This window comes from Podarcis gaigeae (assembly GCF_964106915.1).
Source record: "Podarcis gaigeae genome assembly, chromosome: 7".
Taxonomy (NCBI): domain Eukaryota; kingdom Metazoa; phylum Chordata; class Lepidosauria; order Squamata; family Lacertidae; genus Podarcis; species Podarcis gaigeae.
The window spans coordinates 22,292,819-22,312,217 of record NC_139683.1 but is presented as its reverse complement, the minus strand read 5'-3'; the positions used below and the strand labels follow the sequence as shown (position 1 = coordinate 22,312,217).

The window sequence follows — 19,399 nt, the reverse complement described above, 5'->3', positions numbered from 1 at the left end:
AAGGGCATTTTGTTTTGAAAAGCAGCAAAATGAGTAACTGTTTAATCAGGCAGTGAAATGCTAGTAATCATTGCATGGTAGCATTTGTGATTAAGAGGGACATGTTTACTTTAAAGTGAATCCCACTGTATTCAATAGGTTGGACCTTTGCTAAAAGGCTTGTTAGCTCCCATTTTTTGTAGCAGTATCTGCCTGAGGTTAGGGCCTCAAGAGTTGAACCCTACAAAGCATAAGGGTTTATTGCCAGACAGAAAAACCACCCCACCCCTCTGTACTTGGAAAAACTGTGTTCTTGCATATGCAAAGGGGGTAGGAGGGTAATCCCATGTCAGTGTGTATAGAACTGCAGTCAGGAGATTCTGATCAGATTTTTAAAACTATAATTAATTTTGCCAAGCTCTCATTGAATGTAAATCAGAACTAGTGTGCTAAGAATAGAAAGAATGTAAAGTAGTTGCCTGCTTCAGAAAGTGATTAATGATCAATTAGTCATGTGATAGAATGTACCAATAATAGGAAATGAGCTTAGTAAACTGTAAAGAGATAAACTGATTTAGTACATGTCTGGAATTAACATTTTTTTAAAAAAATCTACTATGTTCTATATCTTATTCTTATGCTGTATAAAATACATTAAAGTTTTCAGTATAGCTCTGATTTTCACAAAGCTTTAAATTTAAGGTTGCAATCCTATACATACTTATCTGAAACTTAGTTCCACTGAACTCATTTACTATGTTCAGATGTAATGATAAACCATGCTTAATGCTATGGGAATAAGCTGCAGTGAGCCTTGAGCTTTTACATTTATCCTTTCATGTAGGGGAAGGAGTACTTTGGAAGCAATTTCAAATTCCCTTAATCTTGGCTTGCCATTCCATCAAAACCCAGAATCATGGTTTATCATCAGCTATGGTCAGTTTCCAAACAAGTCATATTATGACTTCTGAAGCTGCAGTATGTTTCATCATTGTTACTGTAAATCACAGTCCCAAGCTTGGGTGAAATTGCAAGCTGTTTTCGGGGGAAGTGGAAAGCAAGCGCAACCAAAGTCATCTTCCTGTAGTATATGAGAGGGGAGGAAAGAACAGCCAAACCCAAGCCATAGCTCATTCACAGAGTGCTAAGCCATGGTTTAGGCTTACATCTCAGTAGACATATATAGGATTTCACTATTAGGTACTACTAATAAGAACAGATAGATTTCAGGCACATAAATGGAGGGTTGCTTCAGGTGCTGCCATATCAGTGGATTCAGGTGCTGCTATTTTTTTGGGGGGGGGTCTATATAGGTTTATAGCATTATTATTGCTCTTCTAAGTTACCAAAATAAATAGATTGTGTCATACTATGACAGATTTCATTAATCTCATGTGACATGAAAATTATTCTTTAATCAGAAACTGGATACTGACTGTTCAAAGTTTGATGATTGGAAAATTACTGTACTTCATGTTCTGCTATTGAGCATTTCTTAACGTCCAATGGTAATTGGAGTAGCATCTTATTAGATAAAACTTTTGATGTATTGCTAAAAAAGAAAAAGTCATTGCCATATTTGTATATTAGTTGCTTGCTAAAAAGATTGGGCAAGGTGCCTCAAACCACACTCAGGCATTTGAAAGACAAAACTTTCTCAATAAGCATGATTAGTAATATGGACAATTTCAGCCTTCTTAATATTTAGTCCTGAATGTGTTTGTATCAAGCATGTTCTTCAACTGACCTTAACCTTCAGGAAGTCTTTTGATGAGCTGCTGCCATGAGTAGGGAGCTGCAAAGCTCTCTTGCTTCAAAGTTTGTAGCTAGAGAGCTGTGGCTTAATCTTATTCATTCATTCATCATTTTGTTTGTATGCCTCCTTTCCATAGCTAGAAAGATGCTCAAGGAGGCTTACAACAGGAACAAATTTACATAATTACAAACATAACATAACAAAAGTAGCAATAGAAAAAACACCCAAAATTACACAACCAAAATGGACAATTTTCACCTGAAACATAATAAGATCTAAAAATAAAGATACAAAAAATTAATATCAACAACAGCAACAAACCCGCACCAGCCCAGCTCCCTAAACAACACCCCAGCCCAAGAGTCTGTTCAGCAGCCTCACCACAGTCAAGGCCCTGCCCTCCCAGCTCAGTTGGGAAAAGGCCTTCAGGATCTTCCAGGACTCACAGCCAAGGTGGTCTGCTTTTGGATAGCCACTGGACTTCTGTTAGAAACTATCTCTGTTGAGGCAGCCCATCTTCTTGTTGTCACAAATAGCTTTCACACTTTTGTATATGAATAAGAATGTCATTTAGGCAAAGCAAACAAAAGGAATAAGTAAATATTTAGGTCCTTGGAATGAAATTATGGCTCTGTTAGAGCATATTTTGGAATGTCCAATAACTTCCTTCTGTTGGAATGTATGTTCTAAATCATCTGGCGCTGGTACTTTTCCAAACGTTTCTTGCTGAGGAATGCAGTATGCATATACCAGACACCTAAGAATAGATTTCCTTTTATGTAGGCAAAGATATCAACAAACACTAGGAAGTGACTTCTACTTCACTTCTATTTCAGTCATATGCACAAATCCAAGTGTCACACTTGGTAATATAAAAAGTGAAAACACAAATAGAAATATCCCTCCTAGGTTGAGTTTGCTAGGACTCTACGCCTAAACCAGGGCTTTCACTCAGTTAAAGGTATCTTAGCTGATTAATCATTTGAATTTTATGGAATGAATTAATCAATGCAATTCTTGTATTCATATTTCCCAGTAGCAACTCAGAAATATGAACATAAAAATATGCACATAAGGATTGGAATGCATATTTCCCCCCTCTCAGAATCACACACATAGATGCTTCTCCTAACCAGCTGACAACATAGCCATACACACAGAGCAAGAAAGCCAACTCAGTCAAGACACGCATATAGAAATGTAAACAAAAAAGAATAACCAGTTCTCTTTTTCAAACCCACACAAATACAACACAACACACAAAGGGAAAGGTGAGAAGGACTCACCACTGGCACCAGCTGAGGCTAATCCACTGCTGCCACTCTTACCACAAGGCAGCAGCCATTTATTGCTTGCTGAACAGAAATCCTCCCTTCTGCCACCTGCCTCTGCACTGCCAGTCATCCTGCTTCTGCAGCCAAGAGTGCTCTATCTTCTGCCATCAAGAGCTCCATTGGCATTCTACCATAAGGAAGCATGCTTAGGCTCAGACTCCCTGACTTGCCTTTATAAGGCTCCACTGCACTGTGCATTGAAAGCAGTATCATACAACTTTAAACAGTTGCAGAATCCTGGGAACTGTAGTTTCTTAAGAGTGCTAAGAGTTGTTAGTTTCTTACAGAGCTACAATTCCCAGAGTGCTATTCAATCCCTATTGACAGGGAACTCTGGGAATTGTAGCTCTGTGGAGGAAACAGGGGTTTCCTAACAACTCTCAGCACCCTTAACAAACTACAATTAATTTGTTGTAGTAGTTAATTTAATTGTTGTTGTTGTAATTAGTTTAATCAACTCAACACTGCAGGTGAACAAATGTCATAGGGAGTCTGTTCTTCTGAGTAAATGGCCTTACATTGCTGCCTGCCACTATTTATTTATTTATCCCGACATTTATGTTCAGCTTGACAACTTGATAACAGGATCTTGAAGTGCATCAGAAAATCTTTATAGTATAATCAAATCAAACATGAATGCAACAAAAACTAATATATAAATGGGGAATAAGAATTGCATCCATAACAGTTGGAGCAGAGGTGGATGGCAGATATATCTAGAAAGGTGACAGATATGCATTGTTGCCCATACCAGTGCTCTGCCGTCAGCTCTTATGCATGCCGGCTCACCCATTCACTTTAGAGGGAGGCACAGCTCCATACATTTATCTCTGTTCACATCAAAGCTCTTTCTCCAGTTAAATTAATGGAACTGTACTTTCAGCTCTGTGTGTCCATTGGAGCCCTCACCTAGCCTGGATTGCTAGACTGGGGTGTACATCATCACAAGAGTAGTATACCCATCTGAGGAGCAGAAAAGCTATTTTGTAATTGAGTCGTATTTCAAAGCCAAGAGAAATTGTATGCCCATATATGTTTTGTCTGGCAACTGGAGATTACTTACTTACTTACTTACTTACTTACTTACTTACTTATTTATTTGATACATTTTTGTCTTTGTTATTCAGTGACTAATTTATTCTGGCAAGTTACTAAGGAAATTGTTCAATGTATATTAAAATGAAGAGTAGGAAAGGAAAAGGCACTAATATATATATTAGTACTGGTAGGCCTCCGCTTACTGTTGAAAATAGAATTGGTATTCAAGCTGGTATCCTACAGTTGTAATGAGCAGACTGGTAGAGTAAATTCACTTATGAGGGGAAAACCTTAGCTTTGGCATACTATGTTTATCACACTGTTTACCTTAAGCAATCAAAGTTATTGAGTGCTAGCTTAATAAGACTCAGAAAAAAGGAGTCTGAACTTTGCAAGATTAACATTCACTGAAGACCTCCACCAAGTCAGATCCATGACTATCAAGAATCAAGGCTATAACATCTTAATGGTCAACACTATTTAGGCTGGAATCTTTTACCCATTCACTGGGAGTAAGCTCTCATTGAACATAATGGGACTTATTTTTGAGTAGATATGTATAGGATTGCACGGTAAGCTTGTTATTTTACATCTCTATTTTGAGACTGGAGCAGGGAAATAAATATATACTTTTCAGAGGAGCAACATATGTAGCACAAACTACAACTATAATCAAAGCTGCAGCAATATTATTTAGCATCAATAAAATTAATTTTGTAGTAATGGATAAATAGTAAGAGGATGACAAGAAATGTATTTTCCTAAGAATAAAGTGGGTAGGAGAGGGTCAGTTGTCAAATTTATATATGCCATGAATGCTTCTCAAAAGCAGTTAGAAAACATCAACAATCTAATAGGAAAACTAAATGATTTTGTGAAGGGAAATTGATTATAGGAAGAGGCTAGAATGCATTTAGAGACCAAATGATAGATAAGAATAGGCAAGGCCTGGGAAATGCGGCTGAGGCAATTTGAAAGATGGATGAAGGCAAAATAGGTTGTGGACATACGTAATAAATTCCCATTTATTTTTCTCCTATTAACTGTGATCTAATCAATTTACTCTTAAACTGATTTACATTTATCTCATACCTTCTGCATTAATGAGAGATTGACTAAAATATTTTATCAAAATCTATATGAATATTGGAAATTCAACTTGATTAATGTATATTAGTTACAGCTTTTGTGGGCATGCCCCATGACTCTAACCTTTAGATATGCTGCAACCATGTTGTTGGCACTATTAATGAAAATTTGAGAGGATAGAGAATTTGTCATAAGTATATTAGCAGCAGCTAACATAATTTTGGCAAGATACTGGAAGGTAAGTACAATACTCGTCAGAAGTAATGGATGAATAAATGAGTGAATGTACTAGAAATGAAACCATTATTAAGTATTATACTAGAGATTAGTGTAGAAGTATACACAATTCTAATAGAAGTGGAGTCAATAAAGATATACAATTGCCAAGTTTTCTCTGAACTACATATAATGTGAAAAATATTATTTGTGCTTTTGTTACTTCATTTTATTTAACAGAATTTATATAACACACAAACTTAAGTCCTCCAAACAGTTTACAAAAGACAATGTTATCAACGTTTTGCTGTCAGTGACTATTGTGTCCTTTTCTTTATCTTTTTAAAAGTAACAAATTTGTGACAATTTTGTATTTGGAAAATAGACACATAAATGGCAGGATTCCCCCTGGGGACTGTGAAGCTATAGTTCTTGGCACTGGATTCAGGCTTGAATCCTATCGATAGTAGGCATGTGCTCCTTGTGTTTGCAGTAAAACTCTGTAATGTAGCAGAATGTAACTTTCCTGTATTTGCATGGAACTATTACAGAGAGATCGGGGTTTTCTTAAGTGTTAGGATAGAGTATATATGAGGACAGATTTGAGTCACTCTAACTCTGTATATGTAGAGATGGTGCTTTATTACTATTTTGATCATTTTGAGAGAGAAACAGAGGGAATTCGTCTCCAAGGTAACTATGGAACAAAATTCTCTGCACATCAAGAGGCTTTGTTGACCAACATTATGAAAAACAGCAAATACGATCAGTGAAAATTAGAAATCCTACATATTGGCATAAGCACTATTTAAATAGGGACGCGGGTGGCGCTGCGGGTTAAACCACAGAGCCTAGGACTTGTCGATCAGAAGGTCGGCAGTTTGAATCCCCGCGATGGGGTGAGCTCCCGTTGCTCAGTCCCTGCTCCTACCAATCTAGCAGTTCGAAAGCACGTCAAAGTGTAAGTAGCGCCTGAAGAACTATGGATGGAGGCTCGAAACATTATACTGGAGGCAATAACTAAAACCATCCCAATGAAAAGGAAATGCAAGAAAGCAAAGTGGCTGTCCAACGAGGCCTTACAAATAGCGGGGGAGAGAAGGCAAGCAAAATGTGAGGGAGATAGAGAAAGATACAGGAAATTGAATGCAGATTTCCAAAAAATAGCAAGGAAAGACAAGAAGGCCTTCTTAAACGAGCAATGCAAAGAAATAGAGGAAAACAATAGAATGGAAAAATCAGAGATCTGTTCAAGAAAATTGGAGATATGAAAGGAACATTTCGTACAAAGATCACCATAATAAAAGACAAAAGTGGAAAGGACCTAACAGAAGCAGAAGACATCAAGAAGAGGTAGCAAGAATACACAGAGGAACTATACCAGAAAGAAATGGATGTCTCGTACACCCCAGGTAGTGTGGTTGCTGACCTTGAGCCAGACATCCTGGAAAGTGAAGTCAAATGGGCCTTAGAAAGCACTGCTAATAACAAGGCCAGTGGAAGTGATGATATTCCAGCTGAACTATTTAAAATTTTAAACGATGATGCTGTCAAGGTGCTACACTCAATATGCCAGCAAATCTGGAAAACTCAGCAGTGGCCAGAGGATTGGAGAAGATCAGTCTACATCCCAATCCCAAAGAAGGGCAGTGCCAAAGAATGCTCCAACTACCGCACAATTGCACTCATTTCATACGCTAGCAAGGTTATGCTTAAAATTCTACAAGGCAGGCTTAAGCAGTATGTGGACCGAGAACTCCCAGAAGTGCAAGATGGATTTCGAAGGGGCAGAGGAACCAGAGACCAAATTGCAAAAATGCGCTGGATTGTGGAGCAAGCTAAAGAGTTCCAGAAAGACATCTACTTCTGCTTCATTGACTATGCAAAAGACTTTGGCTGTGTCGACCACAGCAAACTATGGCAAGTTCTTAAAGAAATGGGAGTGCCTGATCACCTCATCTGTCTCCTGAGAAATCTCTATGTGGGACAAGAAGCTACAGCTAGAACTGGATATGGAACAACTGATTGGTTCAAAATTGGGAAAGGAGTACGGCATAGCTGTATATTGTCCCCCTGCTTATTTAACTTAAATGCAGAATTCATCATGTGAAAGGCTGGGCTGGATGAATCCCAAGCCAGAATTAAGATTGCCGGAAGAAATATCAACAACCTCAGATATGCAGATGACACAACCTTGATGGCAGAAAGTGAGGAGGAATTAAAGAACCTTTTAATGAGGGTGAAAGAGGAGAGCGCAAAATATGGTCTGAAGCTCAACATAAAAAAACGAAGATCATGGCCACTGGTCCCATCACCTCCTGGCAAATAGAAGGGGAAGAAATGGAGGCAGTGAGAGATTTTACTTTCTTGGGCTCCATGATCACTGCAGATGGTGACAGCAGTCATGAAATTAAAAGACGCCTGCTCCTTGGGAGAAAGGCGATGGCAAACCTAGACAGCATCTTAAAAAGCAGAGATATCACCTTGCCAACAAAGGTCCGTATTGTTAAAGCCATGGTTTTCCCAGTAGTGATGTATGGAAGTGAGAGCTGGACCATAAAGAAGGCTGATCGCCGAAGAATTGATGCTTTTGAAATATGGTGCTGGAGGACTCTTGAGAGTCCCATGGACTGCAAGAAGATCAAACGTATCCATTCTTAAGGAAATCAACCCTGAGTGCTCACTGGAAGTACAGATCCTGAAGCTGAGGCTCCAATACTTTGGCCACCTCATGAGAAAAGAAGATTCCCTGGAAAAGACCCTGATGTTGGGAAAGATGGAGGGCACAAGGAGAAGGGGACGACAGAGGACGAGATGGTTGGATAGTGTTCTCGAAGCTACCAGCATGAGTCTGTCCAAACTGCGGGAGGCAGTGAAAGACAGGAGTGCCTGGCGTGCTCTGGTCCATGGGGTCACGAAGAGTCGGACACGACTAAACGACTAAACAACAAAAGAGTGGATGTGTGGACACAGAGGCAGATGGGCTTGAAGTTCATTTTCCAAGTAGGCACCATTTGCAGAACCAGCAAAAACACAGGACAGATATAACTTCCTAGCAACTGTACCCATCCATCCATTTTGCAGGTTATGTTACTGGTGGTGGAGAAGGGATGGGAATGATTTTAGCAAGTGCCACAGCTACGACTGGTTAAATCAACTGTAGTTGTTCCTTCACTTCAGATTTAAAGTTAGACTACTATAAAGTGCTTAACTATAGAGGTTTTGCTTGATGGTTGTACCCAAACTTCAGTTGTTGCAAAAGGTGGCAGCTTTCTTTCCATTTTTGATATTTATCCAAAGCATATTGTATCTAAGCTCCATTATCTTCAGTGGTTTCTGAATACCTTCCGGATTCAGTATATATGAAGTACTGGTACGGACTATAAAATCCTTACAGATCTCTTTGAGTTGGAACCCCAGTATGCCAAATAGGGTGCTTTTTTAATGGGAGGTGATTCCTTGATTAATCGCAGAAAGGTAGCTATCCATAGGCATTTTCATATAAGCAGAAAATACTAGAAACAGAATGCAGCGAAGCGTTTTTGCTCATGGGTGAGTGCAGAGAATTTAAATTTAAATGCAATAGATTTTTTAAGGGAGTCAATTAACCTGGAATCCAAAACATAAAAAGAAAGACAACCTCAAACGGTTTTTCATTCATCATAGCTCCCTAATCCCTACACCTATCCTAAAAGTTTATGGATTACTTACCTAAGAGCAAACGCCTCTGCACCTTTTTGTCTGAAATTTGTCATTATCCCCTCAGAAGGGGCAACAATACCTTCAAATTTAACCCTCTTCTGCAAAGAGGTAAACTAGCTTTTGGTGTCTCATTTAAAACAAACCCCATACTGCAAATGTGTATTGCATAGAAACCCTTGCACATATTTGTGAAGTTTGGAAGGCTCTACCTGTACAAACTCATCCAGTTTATCTCAGTTAAAAACATTGTGGCCTTTTGTTCACTTCCCCAACTAAATCACTGGGAAGACATATGAAACAGTGAAGTTCAAAGCAAGCACCTACTTCACATCTGAGGCCAAGGGATCTAAAGTGACCTAAGTCAAATTGGCTCACTTTCTGAAGCACCAAAGCAGGGTCCAATCTAAATGTCTTTGTTGCATGTCTCAAATTTTTATCCCATGGCAGCTTAATAATTTTTTTTTACCCAGACCAATGATAATCTGCAATCTGAATCCCTGTACACTAGAGTCCTCCCTTTATTTGAGGGAAAGCCTTCAGAAATGCATATTGTAAACTGCCTTTTGATCCTAGGATCACAGTATAGGATATGAAATGAAATATGTCCAGAAGGTTATCAACCCTACTAGAACTGAGCGTCTCCACCTGCCAAGTCAAAGTGAGATTCCATAGGACAGGTAGACCGATTATACCTTTTCACCCGAAGAAATATTTTGGTGACAAGTAACCCTCAATATGGGACGCGGATGGCGCTGTGGGTTAAACCACAGAGCCTAGGGCTTGCCGATCAGAAGGTCGGCGACAGGGTGAGCTCCTGTTGCTTGGTCCTTGCTCCTGCCAACCTAGCAGTTCGAAAGCACATCAAAGTGCAAGTAGATATAGGTACCGCTCCAGGGGGGAAAGTAAACGGCGTTTCCATGCGCTGCTCTGGTTTGCCAGAAGCGGCTTCGTCATGCTGGCCACATGACCCGGAAGCTGTACGCTGGCTCCCTCGGCCAATAAAACGAGATGAGCGCTGCAACCCCAGAGTCGTCCGTGACTGGACCTAATGGTCAAGGGTCCCTTTACCTTTACCTTTTTAACCCTTAATATGCATGACCAGCAAGGATATACAAAAGGAAATTAAACCTCCAGACAGTCTAGTGAAGGCCGGTCAGTTTGCAGGCTTTGCTGATGCCTTATTATGTAGTCTATAGTACATAAAATTAAAATATCCTGTGCTAAGTGTCTGTTGCAGTAGCTGTATGAGGGGAAGAACATGAATCCAGAAGCCAATGCCTAATCATACAGAGCTCTCACTTGAGTAATTCCTTTTCTACTTTTTCTTTTTTGAGGTGAGAGAGAAATTGTTCAGATGGGGTCTTCACTTGATGAGATTTTGACATTCAGTGTCCAGCTCATTCATTATTTCTCTTCACAAAGATTCTTACACCATTGATCTTTTCATTGACCATGTCACTCGTAGCGGTGCAATATTGACATGTCACCATTGTTGCTTGGATGCCACCTCTAATAGCTCTCAGCTCTTTTAGCAATAGCTATTCTAACACTGTTATTTGCTTTAGATCTCTTCTCATATTGGGTACCAATAAATAGCATTAGGGAAAATAATTGTTCTTTGTGGTGTGTAGTAAAAAAACCCTTGTTATCTTAACTTTCTAAAGACACTGCCAAAGATCCTATGGTTCCAGTCCTTTGGAAAAATTAAAGCAAACTCCAACTTCCAAAAAAGTGCACTACAACTGCTTTTCTGATAGTGATATTTAAATGATAGTGATACCAGTGGCTTGATAGCTAACAAAGCTGTCCTAATGTGCTACCGTGGCCCTGTGGAATGGCAGAGCTACTGCTGCATCTGTGGCCCAGCCACTCATGGCAGTTGAAGTGTGGGGCAGACAGATTGGGCTGGATCAGCACTCTGCCCTAGATCAGGTCCTTCATGGACAGCTGACATAAGCTGTAAGAGTGGCTTGTGAGCCAGCAGACCCCAGGCCAGCTCAGCCCTTCTCTTAGAACGGGCCATTTCAGGACCTTCTTCTGGACTCTGCCAATGGGAATTTCAGTGCTTGGTGGGCAAATAAGGGTGGTCTGCACCGGTGGAGTGATGCAAGTGTCCCTTCAGTGCTAGTGACCTGGTGAGCCAGCTGATGCAGGTGGAGGAATCCCTTTACTCAAATCTAAGCTCACCATAGTCTGACATAAGGAAGGTTTGGATTGTAGCCTTCAGTAGCTTGGAAGCTCAGGACTGAAAGCTTTTTATTGCATTATGTTCTATTTAGAGATATAATGGTTGGAATAATATAATCAAATAAATTACATTTATTCATTCATTCTTCATTTACTTCCTGTCCTATTTACCCTAAGGCCTCAAGGCAACTAACAACACTTAGCTTGTATGCATTGGTTCGTGTCCCTTAGAGGACTCACAGTATATGTAGGTCATATCATCAACAAGGCAAGAAAAAGAGAAGGAAATAGTGAGGGAGGAGAATTTTTAAATCATTGAACTCACCACATAAAGGAATAATTTTTAATTTCCCTGAATACAGGGGAGGAAGGCAGTAGAAGGACTAATTCCCAAGTAATTTAGGAACAGGTATGTGGATGGTGTCTGTACTTGTGTCACTGTCCTAGCTTTCTCACATATGACTATTGATTATATGTGGTCACTGTGGTGAGAGAAGGATCAGTCTAGTTGGCCTAGAGGGAAGTACATAGATGTTTGCCCCAGTCCCCAGGAGATATGCATGAAGAAGTAGACTTCTGCATGCATAGCATTTGCTGGATGAATAGTCACTTATGTAAATCAGATGTGCAAATCACATCTGTTGCCAGTTTGTACTGTGTTGCTTTCGGAGTGATGTGTATCTCAATGCACATTCCTTGCCATGTTAGATCTGGGCTGGTATAGTCACTTTCTTACACAGGACACTTGATATTTGTTTTTTGTGGTTTTTTTTAAAGTGGTGTTTGTTTTGTTTTTCATGTTTTTTTTCCTGGTGTGCTTACTTGGGATGCATTTGCCTTGAAATTTCGGGGGGGGGGTATGCTAAAATTGTAATTATGATTGTAAACAGACATTGTAATTTTTTTATAAATTGGAAAAGTCAATTTTCAGTAATGGTAGCCCTTACCGTTAAGTCGAGTTAATATTTGTACTTTACCAACCCATTTGTATTTGCTTTACCAACAACAAATGTAGAGCTCAAAATGGCTTACCTTCCTGCCCCCCCCCCTTGTTTTGTGAGTTTGGGCCTCTTCTTTGACTCCAGCTGGCTATAAACCACTTAGAGGTTTAATTACAATCAAGCTGTATATACATTCTGTTAAATAAATAAAAACACAGCAGGAATAGCTATAACTTTTTCCAGCCTAGGTGCCACATTCGTCTTCTGGGAGCCTCATGCCAGCAGTGGGTGCATATACCCCACATGCACACCGTGCACAGATATGAAATGAAATTAAACATGTGCAGAACACATACACAGGCCACACATATGTACACATTCACAGACTCACATCACTTCTCTGATTATCTGTGCAGAAGACAGGGTTTGTGGTCCCCTCCTTGCTCATCAGACAATTGATGTGATGATCATGATCATGTGATTGATCTGATTAAGGAGGGAGCTCCCCCCCCCCACATCAGGGTACCCAGCTCTGCATCCTGATGGGGTTGAAAACCACCCTCTTCTCACATCAGATGACTGATATGAAGGGGGAGAGGGCAATTCTATCCATGACTTCTTTCAAACCAGTTTTGCTCTACCTAACAAACATGTTCAGAAGCATATTGCTCTTAGGTCCCCATTGCTGGGCTCCTGCAGCTATTGCTAGTCATGGTACAGGGAACTAAACCCTTTTCTTAATGTGGATCATTTGGGCAACTGCTAGGTTCTCTGCTTGCAATAATGTCCTGCTGCTGGTGATGATCACCAAACAGCTCAGAAAGTAATCTCATCACACATCAGAAGGCAGTGGCTTCAGCCCCACCCCCCAATCTTACCCCAAGGACTGTAAGCCCTTCAGATGCTGCAGCCACCATTAGGCTTCCCTTGGTCCTGCTGTATACAGTTGGGGTCTCTCTCTCCCCCACTTCATTACTTCTAATACCACTAACAATTTCAGTAGGTTGTCTGGGATCCAGACTCAGCCCATCGGTTGGCAGTTCAGCACTCACTCCTGAACTGTATGCCATTTCTGTAAGACCCTAGCCCACGCCCTTTATGATATTTGCCTCTCAGTGACTTGCAGTTCTATCTAATCTTTGGTGCTAAATGCTGAATTAAGTCTCATATGCAAAGTGTGTGTAGGCAGCTTTCCACATCCGTCTCAAGGGCTGTCTTGTGCCGTGATGCTCTTGAGCTATTTAATCAGTTTAGTGCAATCTTTCAAACAACAAGAATTAACAGATTTCATGTAGCATTTCACCCTCCATAAAGTCTAGCTTACCTATTTCTCTTTCACTACCTTCATCAAGTCTATTAAGTTGTTCATAATTAAAATATCCCTCAGTGTCTTATACCAGAAAGAAATGAGCCCATCTTTTTGCTGTGAACAATTGTGGCACAAATTACCCAGAGGCCCTTGCATTATGGGGAATAAAAACTGGCCAGATGGTCCCTGAGTTGTTCCAGCTGTTCTTGACATTTTCATAGGAATTGCTGATATGCCCAAGGGAAAATGTAATGAAAGGCAAGACTTAACTTTATATAAAGAACAGTAGATTACAAAAATGGAATCTTTCCTTAACATCAAAAAAATGTTTTGAAGGATCTATGTTATTCTTAAGGGTATTAATGCAATGATCTCCTTTACACATAACTTAGTGTCCTTCAAGATTTTTCATCATTGTTGTACTTAGCTATTGACACTGGATATAATTTTCTTTTTTTAAAAAAGACCACATATAGGGAGGAAACTCTTGAGTTTCAGAAACACCATGGTTTGTTGAGCCATCCTGCCTCAGACACTACTCAAGCTACAAAGGCCTAAAGCAAGAGCAACTAGAAAATGAACCAAGCTTTGGAGAAATAAGTCATGGCATATTTGCTCATATGTGACAGAATGCAGGGCTTGTTAAACAAACCATGGTTTTTAGAAAAGGATTTGCATTATGCAACCAGTGTAAGGTGAAAGTGGGTGTGGCTTTCTGGTCAGCATGCTGAGCTGAGGCCACTCCCACCCTACTGATGGAGACTCAGAGGCTCTGGCCCTGGTTACATAATAAAGTCTTGGAGAGACTTTGCTTTCCAAAGTGGTTTGGACAAGTATTAATGTCATCTATTTCTAAAAAATATATTTAAAAAAAAAATTGTCAAGAGGCAGTAAGGTGAATTAAACGGTGATGACTTCTGCAACACCAGCTGTTCTTGATAATTGCCTACTCTGAGGAGGAAAAAATATTTTCCCCATTCTTTTCTTGCAAATGATGACCAAAGATACCAACTTTGAGCAGCCTCCAAGCATCCATGACGCAAATGAGAAAGTAGATATCTGAGCCTTCTATGTGCAGGTAGCAGCACTACAATGGTAGTGAGATTTTTTGCCCTTGCAGAAGAGAGTAAAGTAGTCAGGTCAAAACAAACAACCTGGAAAGCAGAGCATTTAGGACTAATTTGTGTGTTACATGGATCTCTGAAATGTTGGTGTGGGAGAAGAATTATATTTCATTTGAGACCAACCTGCTTAAGAAAGATCTGATGGCTATGTAGCCTAAAATCAGATGGGGCCTATGCAGTTTGACAGCTGAGGGGGACCTATCCATGGCATTCATAATTGTTGTTGTTTTTTGTATGCTTCTGAACTGCTCTGGGACTAAGAAAAGGGCAGTTTACCTGGTGTCAAAATCAAATTTCAATGAAAATGTCTCCAGACTATGCCAAAGAAATTGCTGACCAAAGGTGAAATTTTAACAGAGCTGAGAGACTAGTCAATAAAACTAGTTTTTGCCCCTATCAGACAGAGGACAGATATCATGAGACAAATGTGCAGATATCACGGGACAAATATGTCCTTCAGGAACTCTGGCGAGGCTGTCTACTTCCTTGACTCTGTTGAAGGACCTGAACCTGATGAAGAACGAAAATAACATTACAAGTTTATTTATTACTGCACCTGTCTTTTAGCTCCTATACTGCATGGACAAGTTGCAAAACCTCTCTGGCATCTTCTTCACAGAAAAAATATATATGTCCTTTCATCCAACCCATCTCATTGGAAGTGAGACCCTCTGCTGTCAGAACAGGCAGGAAGGGAGAAACTTGGTGTGGTTCCCCCTGGAGTCTTGTTTGGCAGTCTCTCTGATTTCTTTTGGGTACTATGTGAAGTACTAGGCTTGTTAGTGTGCTTCAGCTTCCATCTGAGGGTCTTTCTCCCTGTTGTTTCTATACTTTCCAGTACCTTAAAGTTCTGTTTTCCTATATATCTCTATCTATGTTTCTCTAGGTCCTTGAGCTTTGAAAGTAGTGAGGCTGCTGTAAATAATATTTTATAATGCACAGATATAAGGCAAATTTTGGAACCTGTGTGTGGTCGTACAGTCAACCTATGGTATTTGACTAAACTCAAACAATAAATTCTTTTCATTGTCCCTTTAGAACAGTAGCTGTTTGGTCCTGTTGTACTTTTTAAAAGAAAAAGAAAAAAGAAACCCTTAATTGATATTTATTGGAAAGCAACCCAATCAAACCTGGTGTGCCTTACTTCTGAACAGACCTGCACAAGACTGGGAGGTCACTCTGGGGTAGCCATGTGACAAAGTGAAACAGGACATTTTTTTTATTCTCTGTTACTTACTCCAGAACATCACTGGTGGTGGTTCCACTCACCACCAGCATGCAGGGCTCTATAAGGTACCCCAAAGAAATGTGGATCTTGACAGGGAAAAGGTGGGCCAAACCCTGAATTTAGTGTTTTGTGTGAAAAAATAATAATTTAAACCAAGGGGGAAATTGTATGCTGCTTCTAGACATGGTGCCTCCCCAGCTCTGAAATGTATTCCCAGCTTTCTGTTTGTTCAGTGTGTCCTGAATATTACTACTTCCCATTGCAGGGAAGTGAGTACTAATAAAGAGTAATGACAATACCATTGATCTCGCCACTTACCACGCCCATCCATGTTCACATAAAACTGTGCAAAATATATGAACAACTATAGCATACCATTAACAAATTCTAGACCTGTGTGTTGATGAAGGAATTGGGAAACCACCAAAAAATGCTGCTCACACAACTGAATGCCTAACTGATCTAGCCTTAGGAGATCAGCAGCAGTATATTATATGGAAGTTGTTTCAATTTGGTTGTGTACTTTTTGATACTTTTTATTGTTTACTTTTGTTCTGCTTGTAATTCATGTCTTAAGCTGCCATAAGCATGGTTTTAACTGTGGAAAGGCAGCATACAAATAAAATTATGTATGTATGTATTAGGGTGCTCTAGCAACTGTTGCAACTATGTTCATCAACTGCAAACATCAGGGTTTTTTTTCAGAATTTGGAATTCCATATCCAATGACAAATAATGAAAAATCAAGATTGAAATGCAGCGTTTAAACTTGTCACAAAGAGTAGACCCCACAGAACTCTCCAGTTCATTCCTGAACCTGGTATAACAATATTTTATTAGGAGCCGAACTTATGCCAGGATCTTCAAATGGAACATCTTGTAGAACTAAGAATAAAACTGGGCCATTACCATTTGCTTGAATGGTAATTAGTAGAGAGGTTCGACAATTTTGGCATCTGTTGTATGTAGGTGGAGAGAGAAAGCAAGTTCTGCTTTAAATGTGCAGTCATGAAACAGTATACCTTGAGCTCAAATGCCATCTAAAAATAAAGAACAAAACTACTTTTAATAGAAAGCAGGAAGTGCTTCTTCAAGTACAATTGTCATTAAATATGTAATAGCTGCTACCACAACTGCATATCTATATACAAAGTGCCTTATAACTGGAATATGAAATAATGGCTGATGGTCAGATTTCATTACAGGTAGTAACTGCTGGCTTCAAAACATTACTAATATATATTTAGGAGGCGAAATAATTTGTTAAATGTCAAATTCAGAACATATATCGGGAATGCTATCTGTGAGAAAATGTTATCACTGAGAGTATTGTACTTTTCACCAGGGTTTGGTCTAAAACAGGTCTTCCCAACCTGTTGACCTCCAGATGTTTTGGAGTACATGTCCCCAATATTCACAGGAAGCATGGTCAGTAGCCATGAATGATGGGAGTTTTGGAAGGTGCATCTGGAGGGAAATTACAGGCCAATATTGATGAATGTCTGTCCCCTGAAAACTGGTAAAAAATATTGTCAAAGATATAACCAAGCATATAGAAGAACAAGCCTTATTGAAACAGAGCCAGCATGACTTCCGCAGGGGCATGCCCTGTCTCATGAACTATTAGAGTTCTTTTAGAGTGTCAACAAGCATACAGCTAGAGGTGATCTAGTTGACAAAGTAGACTTGTACTTTCAAACAACTTTGGACAAAGTACCGTACCAAAGACTCTTCAGTAAGTTTTGCAGTCGAAGAAGGGAAGAGGTTCTATTGTGGCTCAGGAATGGGTTGCAGGAAGCAAATAATGGAGACAAGTGAAATTTCAAGTCCCCCCAAGGATCTGCATTGAGACCTGTGATTTTTTAACCAGATTGTTAATAAATGATCTGGAGTTGGGAGTGAGGTGGTCATGTTTGCTAATGATATTAAATTGCTCAGGGTTGTTCAAACAAAAGTAAATTGCCAAAAGCTCCAAAAGGAGCTCTCCAACCTGACTGAATGGGTGGTAAAATGGCAAATGCAATTTGGTGTATATAAATGTAAAGTGATGCATGTTGAGGCCAAAAACCCCCCCTTAATTTTACATATATGCTTATAGGATCTGAACTGACAGTGATGGACCAGGAAGAAGACATTGGGATCATAGTAGATAGCTCAGTGACGATGTCAAACCAGCATTCAGCAGCTGTGAAAAATCCAGTTTCCATGCTAGGCTGTGACTGTAATTGGAATACTGTGTACAGTTCTGGTCACTACACCTCAAAAAGGCTGTTGTAGTGTTGGGAGAAGTTCAGGCAAAATGATCAAGGGGATGGCATGACTTCCCTATGAAGAAAGGTTGCAGCATTTGGGACTTCTTAGTTCAGAGAAAAGGAGGTAAAATGAGAGAAGTTTATGCCCGGCATGGAGAAAGTGGATAGAGAAAAGTTTCTCTCCCTCTCTGATAATACTAGAACTCATAGACATTCAATTGAGCTGAATGTTGGAAGATTCAGGACAGATAAAGGAAAGTAAGCTCTGCCTCCACACTTTGAGGCAGCAATGCTTCTGAATGCCAGTCGCTGCAAACCACAGGAGAGGAGAGTCCTCTTGTGCTTAAATCCTGCTTGTAGGTTTTCCCACAGGCAAGCGGTTGGCCACTGTGAGAACAGGATGTTGGACTTAAACGGGCCATTGGCCTGATCCAGCAGGCTCCTCTTATGTGTCCACACTACGATTCTGTTGTTTCAGGCTGTAGATAAAAAGATGAAATGTCATCTTACTAGTGACAAATTATTAAGGATGTCACAAAAAACTTGGGGTTACATCAGCAGAACAAAGGAGCCTTCAAATATTTAACTCCTCCTAGTAACTTGTATGCAAAGATAATGATCCAAGTTTATTATCACTTTCCTACTAACTCTATTAAAAGTCTGCTATGAAACACAGTGCCCACCTTGCTAAATTAAGAAGAAAAGCCATACCACTTTAGCGTGGTTTTTTAAAACATTAGTGCTCATTTATTGGCTTAACTTCACATTACTGATTTCTGAGAAGACCAGATAGATACATATATACACACCTAGATGTATCATTTTTGCACCATATATTTGTTTTTACTTTTTGTATGATAGGTGCATTAAATGCTATCTCATTAATAATTCTTTATCTAGAATCTCCCCTTCAGTTCAGCAGATTCCTCAGACACACTGTACTTCCTTGCTTGTTGTATATTGGCAGTGCAGGTAGTTTTGACTATATCAGGGTTTGGTATAGAAAAATATATATATTTCAGCTCATGAATTTTAATACTTCTATAATAATTTCACACATTGAGTCCCTTGACAGCTGCTTGCATACTTCTCATTCCCTCCTAGAACAGATGATATATTGCTGATCATCTGATTGGGACTATCCTGATCTGGGCTCCAATGCCTTTGCTATGTTTATAGGCTGCTCTGTAAGAAAATATCAGGGCACCTGACACAGATGAATGAATACAAATTAAAATTCAATG

At 39.6% G+C, this 19,399-nt stretch overlaps 1 protein-coding gene across 29 annotated transcripts in view; it reads left to right on the top strand.

The window, feature by feature from the left end:
- The window catches only part of RIMS2 (regulating synaptic membrane exocytosis 2), a 348,435-nt gene that overhangs the window by 273,589 nt on the left and 55,447 nt on the right, over nucleotides 1-19,399 (top strand). The window lies entirely within an intron of this gene.